The following is a 19012-nucleotide window of genomic DNA, read 5'->3' as shown; positions in this document are numbered from 1 at the left end:
GCCTGGGTCACTGCTGGCTCCAGTGATCCAGGCCGCCAAACCACTACCGGTTTGTCGAACTGGGCCAAACCGGTAGGAACCCACCACTGCTTTAGGAAGCAAGGGTGGTATTCATGGAATTTGTCCACAGAATAACATGCACAGTGACTTAAGGCTGCCATTGGGATTTGACATCTCAGAGTATTTCTTTCCATTAATGATTGAGGACTTGATGCTAATGGGCTTTGTGGTTTGCCTCTTCTTGCTAATGCAACCAAACAATCGAAGCTTTTAGTGGAGAGTGGAGGGGGTTGGCCACTGACACTTCTCTTCCCTGCAGGTTGCTGTGCTGGCAGTCTCATGATCATGCTGCCTGCATTGTCCATTGTGTTGCAACAGCAAGAAAAAGCAATGTTAATAATGGAAGAGGGCAGACTTTTTGTCAGGCAGACAAAACAGTACGCAGGAATATCACTCGCCCCTCTGCACATTACAAAACTAAGCAATGGCTATGGGGAAAAGTTCTACAGAACAAGAAGAGGCATCTATTATCAATATTGAGTTTAACTATGCATATAACTATGGCATGTTATCACATGTAGTGGGGGATCCTTGTGACGTAGGCTGGATGCACATCCATACAAAAAGAAACCAGAGATGGAAATGTGCTAAGGAGATGATTTACTTTATTAAACAAGTGTATTCAATTAGAATTAAATTTGGCAAATAATCCACCCCCCCCCGAAAGGGGGGGCAATAGCATTAATGGAGGAAAGCAGTTTGATCAGAGTATTTGGATGAGTATGATTGAGAAGACATGTAAAATATACAACTTCATTTTTAATGGGAAAAACTCTAATAGGGGGGAAATGGGGAGATGGGGCAGGAGATGGAGATACAAAGCAAATGTGTCATGAAGCTGCATGGAAAACAGATGATCCAAAGCAGGGGTGTCAAATGTGCATCATCACAGCGGCATCACATGATGTATCAGGACTTTCTCCCCTTTGCTAAACCGGGCATGGGTGTGGCCAGTTCGTAACGCATCCTGCTTACGGGCCTCGAGTTTGACAGTTCTGATGCAGAGCTTCACTGGGTCTTTCAGAATCATGTCAGGGATAATGGCTGGGAAGAGAAAGAGAGTGAGGAGTATTCTGATCATAAGTATCACAGCAGAGCAGCAAGAGAGTGAGAGGGTGAGCAGCACCTGTTAGGGGAGTGGGATGGGATAGGGCAGGACAGGACAGGACAGGATTGTGAGGGACCTTGAAAGTCTTCTAGTCCAACTGATTTATTACTTCAACTCCTGCCAGGCCGACTCCTAGGTTTTCTTTCATGTGATTGGAATTATCCTTTACTAGAGGAACTGCCTTTCCTAGTAACTTTTTCTAATATCCCTTTCTAGATTCTAATAACTTGTATCTCAAGCAGAAATCCCACCTTCTTGACCAGGGATGTCAAATTCGTGAGCTGCAGGCCACATGCATCATGCACTGGCCACGCCCACTGCCAATTTAGCGAAGGGGGGAAGTTGCAATACGTCATGTGATGACAACATGCCGTCGTGAGTTTGACACCTCTGTTCTTGACTATGGCTAGAGGACATCTTAATGCTTTTTGAATGGATCCTTCCTGACAGAATTATTCCTCATAGAGTTATCTTTGGTTCTATATTTAATTTTGATTAATAGACCATCTCCTTTGGCTTCTCTGACTTTTGCCACCTTATTATAGAGCTGACTGCGCTCAGCTAACCTGTTCCAACATGTTCACCTGTCCATTTGAGATATTGGTTCATTATGTATGAGTATGATGTTGATGTGATTGGATCTTTAAAGAAGATTAATCTGTCTCTTGTTCTTGAACAATTGATTCCTACTTGAGCTTAGGTGGATGACAGATGTTCACATATAAAGGTGACAATCCTGGGCTTCAAAACTCCTTTCATTCAGCAGCCAGTTTAAAGCTCAGGATCCTAAAAATGAAAGAAACTATGAAGGTTACCATTAAAAATTAATTCAATGTTTTCCTCTTTCATGAAGAGATGCTTTGTTATCATAGTGATTATGTTTACATTTCTCTGTATGTGTTTATAAATGCATGAATGCATACACACTTATCAAAGGGTTTTTGGGTGTACTATTTTTGTCAATGTGTCAGTGATCCCTGTACTGCAGGGGTGTCCAAACTTGGCAACTTTAAGACTTGTGGACTTCAACTCCCAGAATTCCCCAGCCAGCTGGGGAATTCTGGGAGTTGAAGTGCACAAGTCTTAAAGTTGCCAAGTTTGGACACCCCTGCTGTACTGGAAGATACAAAGCAGAAGCTTTGGAAAAAATGAAAGAATCACCCATAAATGCTACAGAAATAAGCAAACGGAAACTTTACTATTGAGCAACATGTTCATACAATAAAGAAAAGAAAAGAAACAACACTGTGTAATCATTTTTCACATAATTAAAATCAGTTATTAAAGTCATCACATGAATAAATATAGTCAGTCAAATTCTGATGGGATTGTACCTTTACATTCTATAATTTAAGATTTTCTTGCACCATTACACACTAGAACAAAAATCAAATAAGAAAATAAGAATAATGGATTTGTTTTTTAGGAATGAATCCCTTTTTAAGAGGTGGGGGTCAGAAACACATTCCTTATTTCATGGCACATCCAGACTCTACCCCTCCACTAGACAGTGTCGGGGGGCGGCGCCTAGGAGTAGAGCCTTCTCTGTGGCGGGTCCAGCCCTGTGGAATGACCTCCCTCCGGATATTAGGAATACCTCTGACCTCCGCTCCTTTCGTATTAAGCTTAAGACCCACCTATTCCAAGTAGCTGGCCTGGCTCAACTTTGATCTAACCATATCGCTCCTGACGGGTTTTTAATTGGGTATTTTAATTATATTTAATTATTTAGGGGTTTTTTAATCACTGTATTCTAATTGTTTTTTATTCATCAGCCGACCTCCTCCTTGTGTATGTCTCGGTATATGTCTCTGTTATATGTTTGTTTTGTCCACATATTTATTTCATATGTTTCATTGTACGCCGCCCCGAGTCCTTCGGGAGAGGGTGCGGCTAAGAAATAAATATTTATTTATTTATTTATTTATTTATTTATTTATTTATTTATTATATAAATCTTCACCAGCATGGGAATTCAAAGAAAGGTAGATTGGGAAATCTGGCTGTAGCCTACTTTATGATGCAAGCCAGAGTTACATTGCCAGTGTCTCTGGAGACAGTCAGGTTGGGGAATATTACTGTAGACAAATCTGTTAAACAGATCAGTAAAATATGAACAAATATAACAATGGAACATTACATTAAATGAAATATAACAACATGCTAATCATCAACAAATGAAGAAAAACTTAATATACTCTCTGCAAATAAGAATTCATGATGGCTTTTATGTTTCTATATGCTTGCTAACAGAACAGAAAGGAACAACTCATCTCTTTAGATATGACTCCCAACTGAGATATATCCGTGGCTCTTCAGGAGATATTGCTTCAAATTCTAATTTATAGGACGTTTGATATTCCTCATTATGCCCATATTTCAAGTCATTTTTGTTCTTGAGCTATCTTTGTTGAAAGGAAATTTAACCCTTACTTTAAACTGCAGGGATAGAGGCTTAATTTCAAATACTTTACATATGCATTTAAAACAAAGATATATTCAAAGTATCAAGGCCTACAAACATTATCTATTCTCTGTGCTAATATAATGAAAATCTGCTGGAACAATCTGGAACCAAGCTCCTGGGGCTTCAAAAGAAGAATGCAATAGAAATGTGCCGCCATTTGGAATTTCAAGCTGCTCTGGGGAAGGAGAAAGCATTGCTTCTTGACCGTACATTTGGCTATCATTTATACCTGGTTAGTGATAGCAAAATGGATCCACTCAGCGACATCAAAAGCCATTTGATAAAACCTTCTAATTCATAAGACATTCCACAGGGATGACCTGACCCCATCTAAGCCCTTGATAGCTGGTAAAATGCAGGTTGCTTGAAGCGGCATCTTTAAAGGGCTCAGATATAGGACAGCTAGAGTTTGTTCTCCAATGTGGCTTAGACATTTCCACTGAATTCCACAGGGGCAGAAAAGACCTTCCATCGTGCAAATGCTTCTGGGCATTGATATTTTTTTAATGGGGATATGAACCAAACCCTGCTAAGAAATGCAGTTATAATTAGAGCTCAGTTCCAAAAGCTGTCTAGACACCAGCAGCTAAGTGCACTGGCAGATATTGTCATTATTTGGCCAATGCCTTAATACAGAAGGTGTTTGAAGAAGATAATTATTGCCTACTTCACCATCCCTTGGCAGACTATGTTACTTTACACTAGAAGCTAGACAAAGAGAAATGTTAAAACATCAGTTATCAACTGCTATCTCTTTGATTCCTCATTAAAATAAATGAATGTTAGAAAAACAATAACTCTGCTCCAAACAGTTGATTCGATAAATGCCAATTGTGCAGTCTCTCATGCTTAACTATTAGGCTTCCAGATGATTTAGTCTCATTTAACAAAATTGTACTAAATGCTTAGACTACAGAAAAAATCAGGTTTTCGAGGGACATTTAATATTTAAACAAAACCACTGACACCATCTAACCCAGGGGTGTCCAAACTTGGCAACTTTAAGACTTGTGGACTTCAACTCCCAGCAGAGCTGGCTGGAGAATTCTGGAAGTCTTAAAGTTGCCAAGTTTGGACACCCCTGATCTAACCTGATCTTACTTGCACTGATTTTGAAAAGTAATACAAGGTTGAGCCTGACCAATAAGATGGATATGTGACCACCATGAAATGGCAGAGCTCTGGTCTAGATCCAGATGTCAAAAGCAGATCATGGAAAAAAGCAATGACAAAACCCTTTTTAACCCGAAACCCTTCTTAATGGCTGGCCACAAAGCTGCATCATTATGTCCAGAAATCATCAGCAATTGAGCCTAATTCAAATGAGATGTTGTCTTTTTAAATTTCAAAATAAAAAAAAATTGAGAAGTTGTACCTCCTTGAGAATCCTAACTTCTGTTTTGTTTCACTGCAGGTGGGTAGTGGTTGACCATGCTTCATATTATACTCCTGAACAGGAATGTTTTTCTTTAGTTTTGCTATATATCTCCCTGCATTGTCCTGACACTGAACAATAATTCAAGAATTATGCCCAAGGGAACAAAAGCTTACACTTTTGTGAAATTTAGAAGCCACCAAAACTCCAAATGTCTCTAAGTAGCTTACAGTTAAAAAGTAAGAAACACCCAAAATTGAGAAATGCACCTCCAGAAGTAATAACCATAAATGATACCAAAACACAATTTACAGGGTCTCAACAATCATCGCTCCAAGGCCTGGAAAAGCAACCATATTTTCAAAGATTTTCAGAATATCATCATTAAGCTCTTTACAATTTTTTCAGAGAATACAAGAGATTTTTATAGATTCCGCATATTTAAACTGAAAACATATGAACATGACATATCTAGCTTGTTTAATATGGATGCGTGCATATATTTAAAGATGAAGGCTTCAGGATATCATGGGAATATTTCAAAGAAAAAAATGTGTGTCTCCAAAAATGTCAAAAGCCATCTATTGCAATTTTTCAAGAAATTGTAATTATATCATGTTAATTTTAGCACAATCAGACCAGCTCACAATGTCTTATAAGTATGAAGAAATTGAAACCCATAGGCAAAATTCATTTTAAGTCAACAAAAAGGAAATAATATTAGTTTTTTAGTTGAGTTATGGTACAATAATTAGTCAAGCAAGGTATATAGCACATTTCCTTAATTAGCAACTGAATCTAAATTGCATCTAATATTAGTAAAACATGAAGCTATTTTTGCATATATGCCATGTTAAAAATTAACATTTGAATACGTAACTCAAGAATTGACTGGTACTTTAGAGCTAAGACCTCAGAGCCATAAAATACTGAACTATTATTACCAGCCAAACTCTTTTTTGACATAATATTTCTATTTTATATAATAGGAAAAACATTTTTAGCATTCCTAATTATGAATACTGCTATACTTTTTAGGTATTTTAAAGAAACCTTTAAGTAGGGAAAACACTGAATAATAAACAAATATTTTGTTTCAATTGTATATATCTTACTGTGTAGTTACTTTGGGTGATTTGTAGCTTGGTTTTTATTAATAGGATTTTAATTGAGTTTCAGGACTCTGAGTTCTGGATCCAATCCATTTATTATGCTCTTTGTGTTATATTTATTTCCCTGTTATTGATTCTTTTAAAAATATATATTTTATTAAGAATTTTAATTACAGTAGGAAGAAAGAAAGAAGAACAAGAACAAATATATGAAGAATTAACTTAGAACCCTTATAACAATAAAGTACAAGCACGGTTAATAACTTTTTACTCCCACAAGGTTAAATAGGTAACTCTTCATCCCATTTCTTATCTATAAGCAAATCCTGATAACATCTACTTTTTCAATCCTGGTTGACAGCAAAAAGTCCATTTAAAAATTGCAAAAACATTGCAAAAAAAAAAAGGGGGGGGGAGAAAGCCTTATTTTAGACTTGGCCAAGTAAGCCTACTTTATATTCCTTTATATTTAATCCTAACCTTTAATTCAATCATATATTATCATAGGGTTTGATTTCTCTTTAGTTCTTCTTTATCCCATTATTTAAATTTCTTCAAGGCTTTAAGAAGCCTATTTTCTTGATCAAATTTTCCAGGACATTCCTTTGGTTTATCATTTGGATTTCCTTTTTTAATTTTTTAAAATTCAAACAGTTTATTTTGTAAAGAAAAGAAGTAACGTATCCTTTTCTGTCAGGTTGCAGGAAAGACACACTGGGGTTCTTTTAAACTGTTTATTGTTTAAATGAACAATATTTTTATTGTTCCTTTGCCTATAGCCAGAAATTTTGCCAAACTAAAGCTGACTTACATCATTAAACATATAATCTGAGGATTCTCTTCTTCACAGGAAAACTATTTAAACTTCATGCACTTAAGGGACTCCATACTATATTCCACCATATTTTTCAAATGATTTTTGAAATCATTCTCTTGGCCTGTAATTTGGAGTTCTACACTCAGTACTCTATGTATCGGATAAAATTTGTTCCACATCTGTCACTTCCATCTTTTAGACATTTTCTATTCATGTAAGCAGACATCATTACTGACAGTATTGATATTGTAATTTACTAACTTATGTCTCCATTTTTAAAGAGCTAATTAATATTAATATTTCCAATGTTATAACACTGTCTAATATTATGTAACTCCCATTTTTAATTGACATGTGTTGTATTTTTCTCTTTCCTTTATTTTAAAAAATTTAGTCACCTTTATGTTGTTTCTAAAATCATTACTTATTTTTTGTTATGACTTGCCAGAATTACTAAAATAAGTCTGTTTCCCATAAAAAGTTGTTTACTTTTTATAGTTAATTCCAAAATCTTATAGTAATAGTTCAAATTTATCTGGATCTTTAATCCATTTATAACTTTCTTAGATCAAAATCTAATTTAACTTTTTGCTGTTAATTTCAAATTCTTTAAGTTCTTAAGCTTGTAAGCTTGTAAATTGATAGTCAATTTTTGAAAATGATTAGAAAGTAACATTTGCAAACTTAATGTTCTTTCAAAGTTTCTGCTGTCACGTGAGCAGGAAGGCCAATCCCACTGTCTCCCAGTGCTCAGACCCATTAAAAACCACTGTCTTGTGATCCTTTCATGAGGAACAGCCATCTGAAGTGAAGGTGGGCAATCTCCTGTCTTCTCCTTATTCCAAGAGGTTCCAAAGAACCAAGCTATTCACGGATTTCTTAGTCTTTGCCATTGTCACCAATTCACCATACTTCCCCCAGAAGGCCAGATTTTCTTACAGATTCTTCTTCTGAACTAAAGTTTTATATTTTAAAAAAGCTGTGGTTGTTATTATTTTCCCCTCAAGAATTAAATATGTTTCAGCCTTTGTATTCATAGTAAACACAATAAGAGATGACGATCATTCTGAAAAAGCTAATAAGACATAGTTTTTCATATGCAGTGAAAAAAGTCATTTTAGTAAAAGTTGTTTCACAGTTCTTATCGATCAGGTAAACCATTCAGAACCCTATGGCCCCTTGACAAAAGTTAGGGCAAACTGAAATTGATGAATAGATAAGGGAGTGCAGTAAATCCAGTTAAATTGACAACCAGGTGTGGAGGACCATAGACAAATACAATATGGACATATTGTCTACAGCTGCCATAAATGGGTTGCACAATTCTGGGGAGCAACCATATGGAAACAGAGCTGCATACAGCATCAAGTTAGCAATCACCTATGTTTTTGCAGCTCAGTTATAGTGGTGCTAATATTGCTGGATTATGGATATTGTTGCTAGCATATAATTCCATTGCTTGTTTTCTTTTATACAAATTTTCAAGGAGTGAGGAAACGATGCAAAAAATGACTTGTGGAATAATTTCCAGTTCTTTTATTAATAATGTTCATAGAAAAACATTGGGGTATGGTGTGCATGCAGGTGGGGGAGCTGACATTTTTACTTCTTTCTATTCAACTATGTTGTAGACAGTAAAAAAAGATAACCTTGATTGAAGATAGGTAAAAGCTATTGCTATTATCTATTGCTGTCAAGGCAATCTTCCTTATCTTCCACACACATACATGTTTTGCATTTATTTCCATACACTAAGAACACAAGTCAAGCTATGTATGAGTCAAATGGCCAAGGGACAAAAGGAATGGGGGGGTGGGGGGGTTAGAATGGAGTCAATGGCAACATTCTAAGTCACCGTCCACCCGCCTTCCCCCAAAAGTAGCATTTGGGGAAAGTGGTTTCCCTGCACCCTGAAGCCAGATCAAGCAACATTCAAACATGATATTTCTTTGGCCAAGTGATCTGTTTTTGGACAATTGTTCTGCTAGTAAAAACACAGCGCCTGGAATCCTGTTATATAATTTCTCTCCAACATTCATTCAAGTTGAAATAAATAAAAAAAGTATCTTCCTGCTTAAAATAAAAGTCCATTGCAATGAGTTAATATTTCTATTGGACAAAGAAGAATGTCAGATTAGACTTGTTTGCAGAAGGCGGGGGTGGAAAGAGATATGGTACAACAGGAATGTTTCAAGTGCTGAGCCCTTTAAAAATAGCATTGCTACAGACAAGCAACCAATGAGTATACAGGAGTATTTCTGCAAGAGAACATGGTTTACAGCTAAAAAACTAAAAAACATTTTTTAAATAATAGGAACTATGTTATATAGCACTATAATTGTACGTCCATATAACCTGCCTAAGCAGCAACCACTCTTTGCTGAATTTATTTATTTCTTGTAATTTTGTTTCTCAAATGTATAGATTATTATTCAGCTCCAAGGGATCACAGGGCAACGCCTGGTAAGGTACGTCAATGAAATCAAATAGCCCCAACATTTCAAAATAAGAGGCATAGCAATTCAACCAAAAAATAAGCAGCTCAAGTATATCATATTTTAGAAAATGCATATGGGCTTTTTTTAAAGGATCATTTTGATTTGGTGCTGTACTAAAAGGAAAGCAAAATTAGCTTGCAAAGTCAAAATACCAGCAAAAAGAAGACACTCTCTTTTACTTGCTTATTTGATTTATATCTCGCCTTTCATTTAAGAGCTCAAGATACTTACTTCTTTCTCTTATTTCCCCCCAACAAACTGAGAGGTAAGTTAGGTTGAGATTTTCTGGTGAGCTTCCATAGCTGATAGTGAAATAGATCCCAGGTGTCCAGAACAAATTCCAACATTGCTGTATTGTAATGTTTCTCTTTCGAAAATGTAGATCTCGTTTCTCTGATAAGCTATTGAGGGAAGAGGGACCTGTAAGAATTGGAAGCCAAAAGTAGTAACCTTTGTATTGATTTGAAAGCAAAGATGCCTCTGTAGCTTTCCAGAAAATACTGTGGTTGATGAACCATTAAGGAAAATTGCTGGATATTAAAACTGTATTCTTATTTTAAAAGATGTTCTGTAAATACAAAGGGTATCATCATGAAGAACAATAAAGCCTTGCTTGAACTCCATTCTTTAAATAACTATCCAAGCCTCAGAAATGATTTGCTGGAGAATAGATAAATCTCTCACACAGGTTCCCCCCCCCCCCAAAACCTGATGGAAATGTAGCATAACAGATTACATTGTTCCATTTTTTTATTATTGGACTGGATTGTCACTATAAACTCTGCATGTAGTATTACGTCCATAGAACAAAAAGGAACATGGTAATCCTACAATGTAGATGCAGTTGGAATTAAATATTGGATTAATCTACTTAGGAGAAAGGACCATTTTTGTAACAATAAGGATGTTAACAAGGGAAATTCTAATTGCAACGTATTAGCAAACTGTATATTTCTTACTGTTATGCTGCCCACCATATCTGAATTCTCTCCTTCTTCTGTGACTAATCCTGAGGATGGTTTTTTTCATGAGTTAGAAAACGTATTGTTTTATTTCAAATCTGACTTTGTAAAGCAAGTATATTCCCTATATCATGGACACCTGAAATTTACAGAATCTTAAGGGAGGCATTCAGATAAACTGTGTCCAAGAAAAAGGCTTCAGATTGAAAGAGATATTTGTCCTCAATAAAGGCTCCAATATAGCAATCTGGATTATATATTCAGTTTCTCCAAGAAGCTGTTTGCAGGCTGTAGCACTTCAAGGTGTTCATGGAAACTAATCAAGGAGAGATTCAACCTGGAAACAAGAATAACTTTTCTGACAGTGAGCACAATCAATCGACAGAAGTTGTCTTTGGAAATTGTGGGAGCTTCATCATACTTTCATACTTGGATACTTTCAAGAAGAGACTGGACTGCTAACTGTCAGAAAAGGTGTAGGGTCTCCTGCTTGGACTAGATGACAAGGTCCCTTCTAGCTCTATTCTGATTGATTGATTGATTGATTGATTGATTGATTCAATCCTTTCTTCCTCTAGATCGGGTTTCAGTTTATCTCATTGCCATTTAATGGGAAATCTCTTTGTGCCTGATTTGGAAGAACTGCCTTTGTCCATTTTTCTGCTGTTTGCTTTTGAATCTGAAGTGAAAAAAGCCAATCTTATTTTCTATTTTGTTTTTGTCACTCATCATTGCACACTTTGTTCTCTCAATTCATGTTCTGTAATAGTAAGTCAGCGAAAGTCAGCAAAAGGCTTAGGATATGTTACACTACTAATATGGATAGTTATTTTAAGACAAACGTATGATCAAATAAAATAGTAGTTCTGGAACTAACTATTGTTGTGTTTGAAGGACTATTATGATTATGAGCAGAGGGGCAGGTATAATACCACAGGCATGAATCAATTCTTCAAGGGTTAATAAGTGTTCACAACCTCCCCAGATGGTTACTCTGGAGCATTAACCTTACCAGCTGGAACATAAATCTTCTCATTTACTTTTTCAGATGAACTCTGCAGCTAGATTTGCACATTATGCTAAGCTGTGGTTTGTTTAAACCATGATTTGTGGAAAAATAATTAGATTCACACAACACATCTGCCAAGTCAAACAAATGATGTGGCACAGTGAAATGTGCAGATCCAGATTTTATGTCAGTCACTTTGTCTTAGCCCAACTTAGGTTGTTGTAGGAAAAACTGGAAGAACCTTATTGAGAACAGGAGGCATCATATTAAAATAAATTATCACTAGATCATCACTATTCTAGATCAATTTCACAATAGCAACTGCATAAGCAGAGCAGTAATGTGATTCAAATTATTGACTTCTGATGCTATTTTGACAGCAGCATTTTGTGCCAGATGCAGTTTCCAAAAATTTTTAAAGACAGCCTTGTTGTTACAGTACACTAATTTGTAAAACGTGGCCAAGTCCAACATCTGCAGGAGAGGCTACGCTTAAAGCCCCTCTCACAGTAACATAACAGCAGTCTAATGTACTGTTGTCATTGTCATGTTCAGGGTAAAGGGAGACTCCCAAACTGTCTGATTCGTCCAAAGAAGCTAAAGTTCAGAAGAACTCTGGTAGCATATTTTAAGATGAACACATATTACTATGGTGTAGGCTTTCAGGAGCTATGGTTCACTTAATCAGCATCTTGTCCCAGAAGACATGTATATGGTATGAAGTTTTTTTAAAAAAATCATTCTCTAAAAGTATATTTGAGCTCCAGGCAGATCCCAGGTCTGAGAAATATGAGATTGCTAATGAAGTAGAGTAGCAGTCTTTAAATGAAGTCGTAAGTATTATGGGCAGAAGGAAAGATAATAATCAAACACTAACCTTCCATTTTAACCTTACAGAACTTACCTTCCACACTAGATCTGAATAATACTGTTAGATCTGGGCAGCGAGAGAACAGACTGCGGACACGAAGTGACTTAACAGCTCTTTATTAGTAGTAGTAGTGATCCAGCTTGCTCTGTGGTCGGAGGGTTCCCCTTTTATAGTACTCGGGTACGCCTCTCGACCAATCAGAGTAATACCTGTTTCCCGCTGTAGCAGCGGACCAGAGAGGAGACTTCCTCCTATATATGTTAATATCTAACACCCCTCCCCTCCTAGACGGAACGTTGCGGTTAGTAACATAGTCCTTTAGATACGTTGGTGTTTGTCTTGCTCGGGAGGAGCGTCGTAGTTCGGGTTGGTTAGAAGTGGTTGCAGGATCGGGTGCTTTTCCTGTTTCACGTTCGGGAGGTTTTGTGCCTTCGTTGCTAGGGCGTTCCGGAGTCTGCTCGGTTGCGTTGTCTGGGGTTTGCTCTGCTTCATGCTCGCTCTCTTGTTCCGACCTGGGTTCGCAGGTGTCGTAGTTCTCTATGACGGGGCTCTTGAGCGGCTGACTTTCCGTTGGCTGGAAACTCTCGTCTTCGGTTCGAAGGTCTGAATGTGCTAGGCGACCCCGAAGTTGATCGATGTGCCTTTTCCAGTTCCGCCCATCTTCCAGCTCCAGCAGATACAATCGTGGACCCGTGATGCCAATGACCTTGGCCGGCATCCACAATGTTCCCCCTGCATAGTTGTGGGCGTATACTGAATCCCCTATGCTGAAAGACCGAATTTTGCTTGTGGAGTCTGGGGGAGCTGTGGCAGAGTAATTTGGGTGAAGACGGTCCAGGTGAGACCGTAGACGGCGGCCCATGAGTAGTTCAGCGGGGCTCCTACCCGTCGTTGCGCTTGGGGTAATATGCTGAATTAAGAGGTAATGGTCAATGCGTGTTTGCCAATCACCTGGACCCATCCTAGCGAGGGCCTCTTTTGCGAATCGCACCATTCTCTCCGCCTGTCCGTTTGATGCCGGATGGAATGGCGCGACCAGGGCATGCCGAATTCCCTGACCTGCTAAAAACGTTTCGAAATGCATGGCCGTGAATTGGGGCCCGTTATCGGAGACTAGGAGGTCGGGCAGGCCATGAGTGGCGAAAAGTCGCCGTAGAACCTTAATGACTGCCTCTGCCGTGGTTGAAGTCATTAGGACTACCTCTAGCCATTTGGAATATGCATCCACAACTATAAGGAAAGTCTGACCTTGAACTGGCCCTGCGAAGTCGATGTGTATTCTCGACCAGGGTGCTTTCGGCTTTTCCCATTCCGTGGCGGGTGCTTCCGGGGGTGCTGGTCTCGATTCTTGGCATGGATCGCAAGTGGCCACCCACTCCTCTATCTCTTTGTCCATGTTTGGCCACCAAACGTAACTTCTCGCTAAAGCCTTCATTCTAACGATCCCCGGATGCCCTACATGTAATGCATCTAACACATTTTTTTGTAAAGCATAAGGAATAACAACTCGATCCCCCCACAATAAACAACCTTGTAACACTGAGAGTTCGTCCCGTTTTGACCAGAACACTTTGAATTCTGGGCCCACGTTTCCCTTCGGCCACCCCCTCCAAACCCAAGTTTGAACTTGCTTTATTAAACTGTCTTTAGAGGAGAACCTTGCAAAGTCGCAGGAAGAAACCGGTCCTGAGTCCAAACAGTCAATGAGCAACACCGGTACTTCGGGAGTGGGGTCTGGCAAAAGGTCCGGTAGTGGGCAACGGCTGAGTGCGTCTGCGTGTCCTAGAGTGGAGCCCGGTCGATGAATTAACTTGTAGGAGTACGCAGCCAGGAAAACAGTCCACCTGGTCATGCGTGGAGAAAGGGAGACCGGGGTGGGGCGGTTTCCCGCCAAAAGTCCCAACAGCGGTTTGTGATCAGTAATTAGTTCAAAATCGCGGCCGTAGAGGTATTCATGGAAACGTTTTACTCCAGCTACCGCAGCTAACACTTCCCTGTCCATCTGGCTGTAGTTCCTCTCGGCCGATGAAAGAGTTCTAGAGTAGAACGCGATGGGTGCTTCTTTTCCGTCTGGCATCCTGTGGCTAAGGACTGCGCCGACTCCAAAAGGTGATGCGTCGCAGGTCAATACTAGCGGTAGTGTCTGGCTGTATTGGACTAACAGCGAGTCAGTGGTGAGCAGGCGCTTTACCCTGGCAAAAGCTGCTGCTTCGGATCGTCCCCATCTCCATGGTGCGTTTCGCTGGAGTAGTCGATGTAGCGGCTCAGCAACGGTCGCCTTCTGTCTCAGAAAAACGCTGTAGAAGTTAAGTAGTCCGAGGAAGGCCTGCAGCTCGGTCTGGTTACGTGGTGTGGGGGCGTCCTGGATTGCCTTAATTTTCTTTGAAGTGAGGTGTATTCCCTGACCATCGATTCTATATCCCAGGAATTCTACGCTAGGCACGTTAATTTGGCATTTTTCCTTTTTAAGGCGGAGACCCTTCTCTCTGATTCTGGCCAAAACAGTTCTGACTCTTTTATTTAATTGCTCCTTGTTTGCAGCGGACACCAAGATGTCGTCGAAATAGGGGACGACTCCCGGTATCCCTTGCAAAAGCCGTTCCATGACGCTCTGGAACAAACCTGGAGCAACACTCACACCGAATTGCAGCCGGTTGCATTTGAATGCCCCTCTATGCGTCACTATAGTTTGGGCCTCCGCTGTGGCGCTATCTACGGGCAGCTGCTGGTAAGCTTGTGCCATGTCTAATTTAGCAAATACCTTTCCTGGCCCCAACGAGTGCAATAAGTGCTGTACTACAGGCACAGGATACGCGCTTTGTTGTAGCGCGACATTAATTGTGCATTTATAGTCCACGCAGATGCGGACTGATCCGTCTGGTTTGACTGGGGTCACAATGGGAGTTTCCCAACGCGCGTGATCCACTGGCTCAAGGACTCCTTGCTCTACTAATTTATCTATTTCCTTGTCTATTTTTGGGCGGAGTGCAAAAGGCACTCGTCTCAGCTTAAGTCGGATTGGCGCCACTTTGGGGTCTAAATTAAATGATATTGGTTTACCCACATACTTACCAAGACCGGGGCTGAACACATCCTCGAACTCCTTAAAAATCTGTTCAGCGCTGCTGTTTTCCACGGCGTTGATTCCGGTGACTTCTAACCCCAGGGCTTCAAACCAATCAAGCCCCAGAAGGTTCTGTAATGGCGCGCTGGCGATGGTCACGGGCAGCTGGGCTACGATGTCCTTGAAACGGATTTGGAATGTGCCTTGGCCCACGATGGGGACTTGGTTCCCCTGGTAGTCTCGTAGCAGGACGTCTGGAACGCGTAGTTGGCTCTTTCTGAGGCTAGGGATAGCCTGTTTCATGGATGCCCATGAAATGATCGTCAGGGTCGATCCTGTGTCAACTTCTAGCTCGCAAGGTGAGCCCTCCAAGAGGACTGTGACTCTCAGCCTTTTTGGCCGCTTGGGGCGGACCTGACTTATCGTGGTGAGATACGTTCGCAACTCCTCTCTCTGGGTCAACTCTATCTCAGTATCTGTATCCTGAAAATACTCTCGTTGAGCGTCTTGATAGAACGCTCTTTCAGCTCTTTGTGAGTAATCTCTCTGGGGATACGCTCGCTCAGCTCCTTGTGTGTAATCTCTCTGGGGATACGCTCGCTCAGCTCTTTGGGAATTTTCTCTCTGGGTAAACACTTGTGGATTTCTCTCTGGGCGCCCTTTTTGGTTTCGCCAAGCCCCTGGGTTGGGCTTCTGTTGGCGGTACATGGGTGGCTGCCGTGAGGCAGGGACTTCGCTCCGGCACACTCGTGCGATGTGCCCAAGTTTGTTGCAGTGCGAACAAACAACGTTCCTGAACCTACAAGTAGACCTGGGGTGATTCCCTCCGCAGCTTGCGCAGGGCGGCAAACGGAATCCAGGTCTCCCCCCAGGCCTCACGTGACTGCTCCGCATCAGGTGACTGTCCTTGAACTCGGGATCCTCGTAGTCGGGGCTTGTGTCCTCGTAGTGAACTTTGGTGTGTCTTGGCGCTGGCTGGCCAGTGTTGAACCCGCGTTGAATTGTCTCCGCTGATCTGTCTGCTGCTTCTGAAGCTCTTGCCTCCTCGAGTACAATCTGTAGGCTTAAATTGGTTTTTGCTAACAGCCGCTTTTGTAGGGAAATGTCTCTCAGCCCGCTAACGAGTCGATCCATAATCTGCTCATCCAGGTCTCTGAATCCACAATGTGTGGCTGCTTTACGTAGGGCTGCAACATATTGGTTGATAGATTCTCCCGCCTTCTGGTTCCTCGTGTTGAACGCTTGGCGGCAAACATGGCGGGAAGGTTTTGGCGCGTAATGAGTCTGTAGAGCCTGTTGCAACGCCACCCATGATACTGCCTGTATTGGAGTAGGCGCGGTGAGGTCTCTGGCCGTGTTGAATACTTCTTTTCCGCAGTAGCCGAGGAAAATGTTTTTCTTCCGGGCGTCGGTGATTCCCGTGTATTCATTCGCTTCGAGAAAACACTCGAAACGAATCATGAAGGCTTCCCATTCATCATTCGCTGGGTCGAATGGAGCGGGGGGAGCATGCATCGCCATCTTCTCTCGTTTGAATTTGCCGCGCTGCGGTGGCTTGAGATGGCTGCCGGAATTTCTGCCGAATTCCTGGGCTGGATCAAAACCGGAGATTCTGGAGGTAGCGTTCTTCGTCCTATCTGTCTCTCAATCCCACCCTCGTCGCCAATGTTAGATCTGGGCAGCGAGAGAACAGACTGCAGACACGAAGTGAATTAACAGCTCTTTATTAGTAGTAGTAGTGATCCAGCTTGCTCTGTGGTCGGAGGGTTCCCCTTTTATAGTACTCGGGTACGCCTCTCGACCAATCAGAGTAATACCTGTTTCCCGCTGTAGCAGCGGACCAGAGAGGAGACTTCCTCCTATATATGTTAATATCTAACAAATACAATATGATTTCTTGTCATCCAGCCTCAATCTCTCAAAGTGGTCCAGGTGTTAAGGTAAATAAGATTCAACTGCCACAGTGTGGCCCATGAAATCCTTGAAGTTTCATTTTTCTTGTCCAATTTAAGTGCTGGTTATTAACCAAGGCAGTTCCAGTCCTTGTGCAACAAATTGGGAAAGTGATGCAATGAACTGGTGTTGTATGTGTTTATAGTTGCAAGGATTCTATTCTCTTTCTAGTGAAAAACATATTTGGTTTTCCTTAAGGGAAAGAATAATCCCCTAAAGAGGGGAGCATCAAGGATAGCTTTTATGGGGAGAAGGGGATAGAACTAAATAAAATATAGAAAGAGATGGATGAGGAATTTTACAAGGAAAAACCTAGTAAGATATACAATGCCATTAGAGGTTTTGGGAGCACATTGTAGAGATAATTTAAAGGGGTAGGGAAAATTTGGGAGTGTTTCTTTTTAGTACATTAAAATTGTACTTTTATGACTAACATCTGTCTGTATTCTTATATAATAAATGATCTGTTAGTTCTTTTGAGTTATTTCTGGAAATAAATCAGGATATAAATATTTAAATGAGAAAAGGCTAGGAGGTGGTGAATGACATACTGTGAAAGTTACTGAACAATTAAGAGCCAATTTGATGTGGTGGTTAAGGCATTAGACTAAAAACTGGGCAAGCATAGATTCTAGTCCTGCCTTACATACAAAGTCAACTGGGTAAGCTTGGGCAGATCACTCTTGAGTCAGAAAGAAGGTGTTTGTAAACCATTTCCAAAATCTTGCTAAGAAAATTGCAGGGACTTGTTCAGGCAGTTACCAGGAGTCAACAAACTGAAGGATAAAGACAATAGTTTTACAAGTGAATTCAGATGAAAGAAAGATGGGAAACAACGTTGTGTGTGTGTGTGTGTGTGTGTGTAGGTTTATGTATAAGAAAAAAGGGAACTAAGATGAAAACCAACGAAAGTGCTGCAGTCAGCAGGAGTTATTCAGAGAAAGACAGAGCATAAAAATGAAGGGTAAATCACAAAGGCTACAGATTCTGAATGAGGATAGTTGAGAAACAGGAGGCGTGACAGCTTTCACTCCAGCTGGGGTGTTTCCAGAAACACTTGGGTGACCACTGTAGGAACAACTTTCTGAATTGGATTTACTTTTGTCTGATCCAGCTAGTTTCTAGAAGAAAACGCAAAGGGCAATATTTATGGCATTGGATTGAGAACCTAATAGAATTCTAGGGGACTAATTACTGAAAGCATTTTTTTTATTAGAAAGGAATTTGTAAAGAGAGGGGCCCACAAATTTGTGAAGAGGCAAGGGTGATAAATTATCATTTTTTGCTATTGACAAGTTTATCATCTTTATTTGAAAATGCCAAGTTATCTTTCCCCTCCCTCGGTCTACCATCACTTATGAGGTCCTAATGTCATTTACGGTGTCCCACAGGATTTGAAGGAGAAGTTTTTCTACATTGTTTTGTACCTAAGACTGAATTGGGGACTTTCCGTCCGCCAAGCACATGTTTTGCCTCTCTTCAAAACCGCCTTCCCTCCCTCCTCCCCCCGCTCGTTGTCGCTAGCCCCGCCCACCTTGTAGCCTGCCCCTCCCACACCTGCCGTTCCCTGAGTCCTCGACTCGCCCTTCTAGTTTGCGCGAAAGTTCCTTCCGGCCTCCGATTGCCACCTGCTCTTCGCGTCTAATCAGGAGACTTGGCCGGTAAACACCATTCCAGGGCAGGGCGAAACTGGGCGTGGCAGCGGGAGAGGTGACT

At 40.6% G+C, this 19012-nt stretch overlaps 1 long non-coding RNA gene across 2 annotated transcripts; it reads right to left on the bottom strand.

Moving 5' to 3' along the window:
* Positions 1-641: 641 nt before the first annotated feature.
* Positions 642-18974, bottom strand: LOC309401785. 2 transcript variants are annotated; one of them, XR_014176799.1, is made up of 3 exons: positions 18854-18974; positions 9669-9857; positions 642-1954 (listed from the first exon to the last, which is right to left on the bottom strand). It is a non-coding gene; the product is annotated as an uncharacterized lncRNA (long non-coding RNA). The 2 variants fall into 2 exon arrangements; XR_014176800.1 differs by having other exon boundaries at positions 18831-18966.
* Positions 18975-19012: the final 38 nt, after the last annotated feature.

Source organism: Natrix helvetica, assembly GCF_964273705.1.
Source record: "Natrix helvetica genome assembly, chromosome: Z".
In the NCBI taxonomy this organism is placed as follows: Eukaryota; Metazoa; Chordata; class Lepidosauria; order Squamata; family Natricidae; genus Natrix; species Natrix helvetica.
This window is presented reverse-complemented; position numbering and strand designations above follow the sequence as displayed.